Source organism: Poecile atricapillus, chromosome Z (assembly GCF_030490865.1).
Source record: "Poecile atricapillus isolate bPoeAtr1 chromosome Z, bPoeAtr1.hap1, whole genome shotgun sequence".
NCBI lineage: Eukaryota > Metazoa > Chordata > Aves > Passeriformes > Paridae > Poecile > Poecile atricapillus.
In genome coordinates this window covers 144,139,984-144,148,445 of record NC_081289.1, presented here as the reverse complement: position 1 = coordinate 144,148,445, position 8,462 = coordinate 144,139,984, and positions in this window count along the sequence as shown.

Below are 8,462 nucleotides of genomic sequence, written 5' to 3'. Positions count from 1 at the left end.
TTCCCAAAAATCCCACGGAATTCCCAAAATTCCCACAATTCCAGGTTTTTCTGGATTGAAAAATCCCCAAAGAAAAAAAAGCTGCGGTGAAAATTCCCAAAATTTTGGTTTTTTCCCTTTGATATGGAGGGAAAATTGTGGAAAAATTGGATTTTTTTGGGATTTTTCCGGTGGTTTTTGATGGAAAAATGGGAATTTTGGGGGTTTTTTGGGGTTTTTGGGGTTTTTTTGGGGGTTTGGAGGAGGAAAATTGGGAATTTTAAGGGGATATGGAGGAATTGGGGGAAAATTCCTGGGAAAATGGGAAAAAATGCTGGAAAAATGGGAAAAATTCCAGGAAAAATGGGAAAAATTCCAGGAAAAATTGGGAAATTCCAAAGGAAAAAAGGAAAATCTTGGAAAAACCAAAGAAATCCTGGAAAAATGGGAAAAAATCCTGGAAAAATGGGGAAAATTCCAAGGGAAAAATGGGAAAAATTCCTGGAAAAATTCCTGGAAAAATTCCAGGAAAAATGGAAAAAATTCTGGGAAAAATTGAAGAATTCCAAAGGAAAAAAGGAAAATCTTGGAAAAAAACTAAAGAAATTCTGGACTAATGGGAAAAAATCCTGGAAAAATTCCAAGGAAAAAATGGGAAAAAATCCTGGAAAAACTCCTGGAAAAATGGGAAGAATTCCTGGAAAAAATGGGAAAAATTCCAGCTAAAAAGTAGAAATTTCATGGAAAAAAAGGAAAAATTCTGGAAAAAAGGAAAAAATGCTGGAAAAATGGCAAAATTCCTGGAAAAATGGAAAAAAAACTGGAAAAATGGGAAAAATTCTAAGGGGAAAATTCCTGGAAAAATTCCAGGAAAAATTGGGGAATTCCAAGGGAAAAAAAGGAAAATCTTGGAAAAAGTAAAGAAATCCTGGAAAAATGGGGAAAATTCCTGGAAAAATGGGGAAAATTCCAGGGAAAACGGGAAAAATTCCAAGGGAAAAATTCCTGGAAAAATTCCAGGAAAAATGGGAAAAATTCCAAAGGAAAAATGGGAAAAATTCTGGAAAAATGGGAAAAAATCCTGGAAAAATTCCAAGGGAAAAATCAGAAAAATTCCTGGAAAAATGGAAAAAAAAATTGGAAAAATGGGAAAAATTCCAGGAAAAATGGGAAAATTCCTGGAAAAATTGGAAAATGTTTGAGAAAAAGGGAAAATTGTTGGAAAAATGGGAAAAAATCTGGAAAAAAGGAAAAGAAATCCAGGAAAAAATCCAGGAAAAAAGAGGAAATTTTATGGAAAATATTCCTGGAAAAATTGGGAAATTCCAAAGGAAAAAAGGCAAATCTTGGAAAAATTCAAGAAATTCTGGAAAAAGGAAAAAAATAATGGAAAAAAGAAGAAAATTCCTAGAAAAATGGGAAAAAATCAAGGAAAAATCAGGAAATTCCAGGGAAAAATGGAAAAATGATGGAAAAACAAAAGAAATCCTGGAAAAATGGGAAAAATTCCAGGAAAAAGGGAAAAAATCCTGGAAAAAAGAAGAAATTTGATGGAAAAATGGGGAAAAATCCTGCAAAAATGGGAAATTCCAAGGAAAAAAGAAAAATATTGGAAAACCCAAAGAAATCCTGGAAAAATGGGGGAAAATTCCTGGAAAATGGGAAAATTTCTGTAAAAAAAAAGAAATTTCCTGGAAAAATGGGAAAAAATCCTGGAAAATGGGAAAATTCCAAGGGAAAAATCGGAAAAAATATTGAAAAAATGGGAAAAATTCCTGGAAAAATTCCTGGAAAAATGAAGAAATTTTATGGAAAAAGGGAAGAATTTAAAGAAAAAATGGGAAAAATTCCAGGAAAATGGGAAAATCCTGGGAAAACCAAAGAAATTACTGGGAAAATGGGAAAAAAATCATGGAAAATGGGAAAAATCCTGGAAAAATAAGAAATTTTAGAGAAAACTGAAAAAAATTCCAGGAAAAATGAAGAAATTCCTGGAAAAGTGGAAAAATGATGGAAAAACAAAAGAAATCCTGGAAAAGCTGAACATTTCCTGGAAAAATGGGAAAAAAATTGGTAAAATGGGAAAATTCCCAGAAAATGGGAAAATCCAAGGAAAAATGGGAAAAAATCCTGGAAAAAAGAATAATTTTTCTAGAAAAATGGAAAAAAATAGTGGAAAAGTTGAAGAATTTCCTGGAAAAATGCAAAAAATTCCAAGAAAAATAGGGAAATTCCAGAAAAAAACCCAAAATCCTGGAAAATGGGAAAAATCCTGGAAAAAAAGAAGAAATTTCCTGGAAAAGAGGAAAAAAATAATGGAAAAGAAAGGGAAATTCTTGGAGAAAAATTCCAGGAAAAAAATTCCAGGAAAAAATAAAAGTACTTGGAAAACAGAAGAAAATTCCTGGAAGAAAAAGAAGGAATTTTGGGGAAAAAAATGAAGAATTTAAAGAAAAAATGGGAAAATTTGAGGGAAAAAGAAGAAATTTCCTGGAAAACTGGGGAAAAAAATCTTGAAAACTGGAAAAAAATCCAGGAAAAATTGGGAAATTCCAAAGAAAAAAGGGAAAATTCCAGAAAAAATGGAAAAAAAATCCAGGGAAAAAACCAAAAAACGGGAAGAATTCCAAGAAAAAAAGAAAATTCCAGGAAAATAAAGAAAAGTTCCAGAAAAAAAAGGGAAATTCCAGGAGAAAAAAAAAAAAAAATCTGGGAAAAAAAGGAAAAAAATTCCAGGAAAATAAAAATGGGAAAAATTCCCAAAGAAATGGGAAAAAAATCCTCAAAAATGGGAAAAAGATTAAAAAAATGGGAAAAAAAATTTAAAAATGGGAAAAAATTCCGTAATAATGGGAAAAAAATCCAGGAAAAAAAGAGAGGAAAATTCCGGGAAAAATGGGAAAAAAATTCCCAAAAAAAGGGAAAAAAAATCCCCCCAAAATTAAAAAAATTACAGAAAAATGGGAAAAAAAATCGAATTATTGGAAAAAATTCCAGGAAAAAATTCCAGGAAAGAAAAGAGGAATCTTCCAGGGAAAATGGGGAAAAAATCCCAAAAAAATGGGAAAAATTCCAGAAAAAAAGGGAAAAAAAAATCCAGAAAATTGGGAAAAATAAAAATAATTGGGAAAATTTCCAGGGAAAAGGAAAAATTCCAGAAAAATGAAAAAAATTCGCAAAAAATAGGAAAAAATTCCAGAATAATGGAAAAAAGTTCCAGGAAAAAAAAGAGGAAAATTTCAGGAAAATTGGGAAAAATTCCCAAAAAATGGGGAAAAAATCCCAGGAAACTGGAAAAAAAATCCAGAAAATTGGGAAAAATCAAAGTAAATGGGAAAATTTGCAGGGAACAGGAAAAAAATTCCAGGAAAAGGAAAAAATTCCCAAAAAAGTGAAAAAAATCCCCAAAAATGGGAAAAATTCCCCAAGAAATGGGAAAAAAATTCCCAAAAAATTGGGAAAAATTCCAGGAAAAAAAAAGATGAAAAGGGAAAAAATTCCAGGAAAAAAGAGAGGAAAATTCCAGGAAAAATGGGAAAAAATTCCCCAAAAATTGGGAAGAATTCCAGGAAAAAAAAGGATAAAATGGGAAAAAATTCCAGGAAAAATGGGGAAAAAATTCAGGAAAAAAAAGAGGAAAATTCCAGGAAAAATGGGAAAAAAATCCAAAAATATTGGGAAAAATTCCAGGAAAAAAAAGGATAAAAAGGGAAAAAATTCCAGAATAATGGGGAAAAAATTCAGGAAAAAAGAGAGGAAAATTCCAGGAAAAATGGGAAAAATTCCAATAAAAATGGGAAAAAATTCCTAAAAAAATGAGAAAAAATCCAGGAAAAAAATGAGGAAAATTCCAGAAAAAATGGGAGAAATTCCCATAAAAACGGGGAAAATTCCAAAAAAAAAGGAAAAAAAATTCCCAAAAAATGAGGAAAATTCCCCAAAAATTGAAAAATTCCCAAAAAATGGGAGAAATTCCAGGGAAAATGGGAAAAATTCCAGAAAAATGAGAAAAATTCCCAAAAAATGGGAAAAATTTCAGGGAAAATGGAAAAAAATCCAGGAAAATGGGAAAAATTTTAGAAAAATGGGAAAAATTCCAGGAAAATGGGAAAAATTCCAGGAAAATGGGAAAAATTCCAGGGAAATGGAAAAAAATCCAGAAAAATGGGAAAATCCCAAAAAAATGGGAAAAATTCCAGAAAAATGGGAAAAAATCCCCAAAAATAAGAAAAATTCCTAAAAAATGGGAAAAATTTCAGGAAAAATGGGAAAAATTTCAGGAAAATGGGAAAAAATCCAGGGAAAATCAGAAAAATTCCCAAAAAATGGGAAAAATTCCCCAAAAATGTGAAAAAATTCCAGGGAAAATGGGAAAAATTCCCAAAAAATGGGAAAAACTCACACAAAATGGGAAAAATATCAGAAAAGTGGAAAAATTCCCAAAAAAGGGAAAATTTCCAGGAAAATGGAAAAAAATTCCCAGAAAATGGGAAAAAAATTTCCTGAAAAAGCGAAAAAATAAAAAAAAAGTAAAAATTCCAGGAAAAAATTCCCAGAATTCCCAAATTTTTCAACAATTCCAGGATTTTCCCCCGAAAATTCCCAATTTTTTCCTCCAATTTCCAACAAAAACACCCCAAAGTTTGGGAATTTGGGGATTAGGAAAAGGGGGAGGGGAGGGAGGGGCTCATTTGCATAATTTATGCTAATTTATTCGTTAGATGCAGCGAATTTTCCCGGGAAAAATTTTAAAAAATTCCGGGGAAATTCCTGAATTTTTTTGTTTTAAATTTTAGATTTTTTTAGATGAATTTGGGGGAGGGAGGGGAAGGAAATTCCCGGGAAAAATTCCCAGATTTTTTTTGGATAAAAAATTTAAAAATTCCAAATTTTTTTGGGTTAAAAGTAAAAAAAATCCGATTTTTTTTAATTAGAAAGTTTTAAAATTTCCCAAATTTTTTTTGGATAAAAGTAAAAAAATTCCCAAAATTTTTTAAATTAATTTTTTTTTTTTAATTCCCAAATTTTTGGGGATTAAAAATTTAAAAATTCCGATTTTTTTGGATTAAAAATAAAAAAAAAATCCTAAATATTTTTGGATAAAAAAATGGAAAAAACTCCCCATTTTTTTTAAATTAAAAACTAAGGAAAATTCCCAAATTTTTGGGATTAAAAATATTAAAAATTCTAAGTTTTTTTTAATTAAAAATGGAAAAAATCCAAATTTTTTTATTTAAAAAGTTTTAAAATTTCCCCAATTTTTTTTGGATTAAAAATTTTAAAATTCCCTAATTTTTTTAAATTAAAAATTCTTAAAAATTCCAAATTTTTTGGCATTAAAAATATTAAAAATTCTAAATTTTTTTTGATTAATAATGGAAAAAATTCCCAAATTTTTTTAAATGAAAAATTTCTAAAATTCCAAATTTTTGGGATAAAAAATTTTAAAATTTTCGATTTTTTTTGTAAGTTAAAAATGAAAAAAATTGGAATTTTTTTAATTAAAAATTGTTAAAACTTCCCAAAATTTTTTTGGATTAAAATAAAAAAAATTCCAAAAATTTTTTGATAAAAAAAATGAAAAGATTCCCAAATTTTTTTTAAATTAAAAATTTTAAAAATTCCAAATTTTTTGGGATAAAAAGTTTAAAAAATTCTCATTTTTTTTGGATTAAAAATGAAAAAATTGGGAATTTTTTAATTAAAAAGTTTTGAAATTTCCCAAAATTTTTTTGGATAAAAATGAAAAAATTCCCCAATTTTTTTAAATTAAAAAGTTTTAAAAATTCCCAAATTTCCAAAAAATTTCCCGGGAATTCTGAAGGGGATTTGGGGGTAGGAAAAAATTTTTTTAGGAATTTGTGGGGATTTTTTGGGATAAAAAATCAAAATAAAATAAAAAAAAAAAGGATTTTGATAGAAAAAAAAAAAGTTCCGGAATTTTCTGTTAATTAATTAATTGGGTTGGTAATTAGGGAATTAATTAGTTAATTTGGGTTTTTTATTGATTTATTTCTTAGTTTTAAAGTTTTAATTAAGTTAAATTAGGATTTAATTAATTTAATTTATTTTATTGAATTTGTTGAATTGAATTATTTTAATGTAATTTAGTTTGTTAATTTTTTAATTATTTAATTTAATTTAGTTCATTTTGTAAATTAAAATTTTTAAATTATTTTAATTTAATTTAGTTGATTTCTTTAATTGAATTATTTTATTTTATTTTATTTATTTTATTTATTTTGTTATTAATTTAATTTAATTTAATGAGTTTTGTTAATTACTTAATTGCATTTAACTTTGTTAATTTTGTTAATTGTTTAATTTAATTTACTTCATTTTGTCCATTGTTTAATTTAATTTATTTTGTTAATTTAATTGGTTTGTTAATTTTTTTAATGATTTAATTTAATTGCATTTAATTTTGTTAATTTAATTTAATTTGTCAATTATTTAATTTAATTTTGCTAATTTAATTTAATTTGTTTTGTTAATAATTTAATTGAAAATAATTTTGTTAATTGTGTATTTAATTTCATTTAATTTGGTTAATATTGTTAATTTAATTTAATTTATTTAATTGTGTTAATAATTTAATTTAATTTAATTTAGTTAATTTTATTAATAATTTAATTTAATTTAGTTAATTCAATTTAATTTCATTTATTTTGCTAATTTAATTTAATTTATTTTGTTAATAATTTAATTGAAATTAATTTTGTTAATTATGTATTTAATTTAATTTAATTTGGTTAATATTGTTAATTTAATTCAGTTTACCTAACTGTGCTAATTATTTAATTTAATTTAATTTAATTTAATTTAGTTAATTTTGTTAATTACTTATTTTATTTCATTTGCTTAATTTTGTTAATTATTTAACTTCATTTCGTTTAATTTCATTAATTTTTTTAATGATGAGCGGCCGAGTTTACCTCAGGGAGGAATCGACCAATCAGGGAGCGGCAGAGGTCTTATAAAGGGCGGGAAAGGCGGGAAAGCCGCATTTGCAGCCGGGAGCGGTGGGGTGAACATGGGGGTGAATTAATCGATTTAAAGGATTTGGGAGGGGTTTTTTGAGTTTTGGGGGTTTATTTTTGGGTTTTTTAAGGGTTTTGGGTTTTATTTTGAGGTTTTTGGGGTTGTTTTGGGAGTTTTTTGGGTTTTTTTGCCTTTGGGTTTGGCTGTGGGATCGTGAGGGGAGGGGTAGCTCCGGGTGGTTTGAGAGATAAAGAAAGTGATTTAATTGATTTATTTTAATTATTGGGGGAAATTTTAGGACTTTTCAAGGTTTATTTGGGGATTTTTTAAGGGTTTTGGGTTTATTTTGAGGGTTTTGGGGTCATTTTGGGGCTTTTTGGGTTTTTTTTGGGTTTGGGGTTCCCTGTGGGGCCATGAGGGGGGGGCGGCTCCAGGCGGTTTTTAAGCTAAAAACGAGATTTAATTGATTTATTTTAATATTTTTGGGAAATTTCAGGAGTTTTAAAAGTTTATTTGGGTTTTTTTTCTAAAGTTTTTTGGGTTTATTTTCAGGTTTTTGGGGTCATTTTGGGGCTTTTTGGGGTTTTTTGGGTTTGGGGATCCCTGTGGGGCTGTGAGTGGGGGGCAGCTCCGGGTGGTTTGAGAGATAAAGAAAGTGATTTAATTGATTTATTTTAATTCTTTGGGGAAATTTTAGGACTTTTCAAGGTTTATTTTGGGATTTTTTAAGGGTTTTGGGTTTATTTTGAGTTTTTTGGGGTAATTTTGGGGCTTTTGGGGGTTTTTTGGTGTTTGTGGGGCCGTGAGGGGGGGGGCAGCCCTGGGTGATTTTTAATACAAAAAAATTAAATTAATTAATTAATTTTAATTATTTTTGCAATTTTTAGGAATTTTTAAAGTTTATTTTGGGATTTTTAAAAAGTTTTTGGGTTTATTTTCAGGTTTTTGGGGTCATTTTGGGGCTTTTTGGGTTTTTTGGGGGTTTGGGGTTCCCTGTGGGGCCGTGAGGGGGGGGAGAGCAGCTCCGGGTGATTTTTAATATAAAAAACTTGAATTAATCAATTTATTTTAATTATTTTAATAAATTTTAGAAGTTTTTAAAGTTTATTTTAGTTTTTTTTAAGGTTTTTGGGTTTATTTTGAGGTTTTTGGGGTCATTTTGGGGTTTTTTGGTTTTTTTGGGGGTTTTTGGGATTTTTTGGGGGTTTTTTGGGGTTTTTTGGGGATTTTTGGGGTTTTTGGGTTTTTTTGGGTTTTTTGGGGTTTTTTTGGGTTATTTTTGGGTTATTTTTGGGCTTTTTGGGTTTTTGGGGTTTCTTTGGGGTTTTTTGGGGGGTTTTGGATTTTTTGGAATTTTTTGGGTTTATTTGGGGGTTTTATGGGGTTTTTTGGGGATTTTTTGGGGTTTTTTGGGGTTTTTTAGTATTTTTGGGGGGTTTTTTGGGATTTTTGGGTTTTTTAGAATTTTGGGGTTTTTTTGGTGTTTTTTGTGGTTTTTTGGG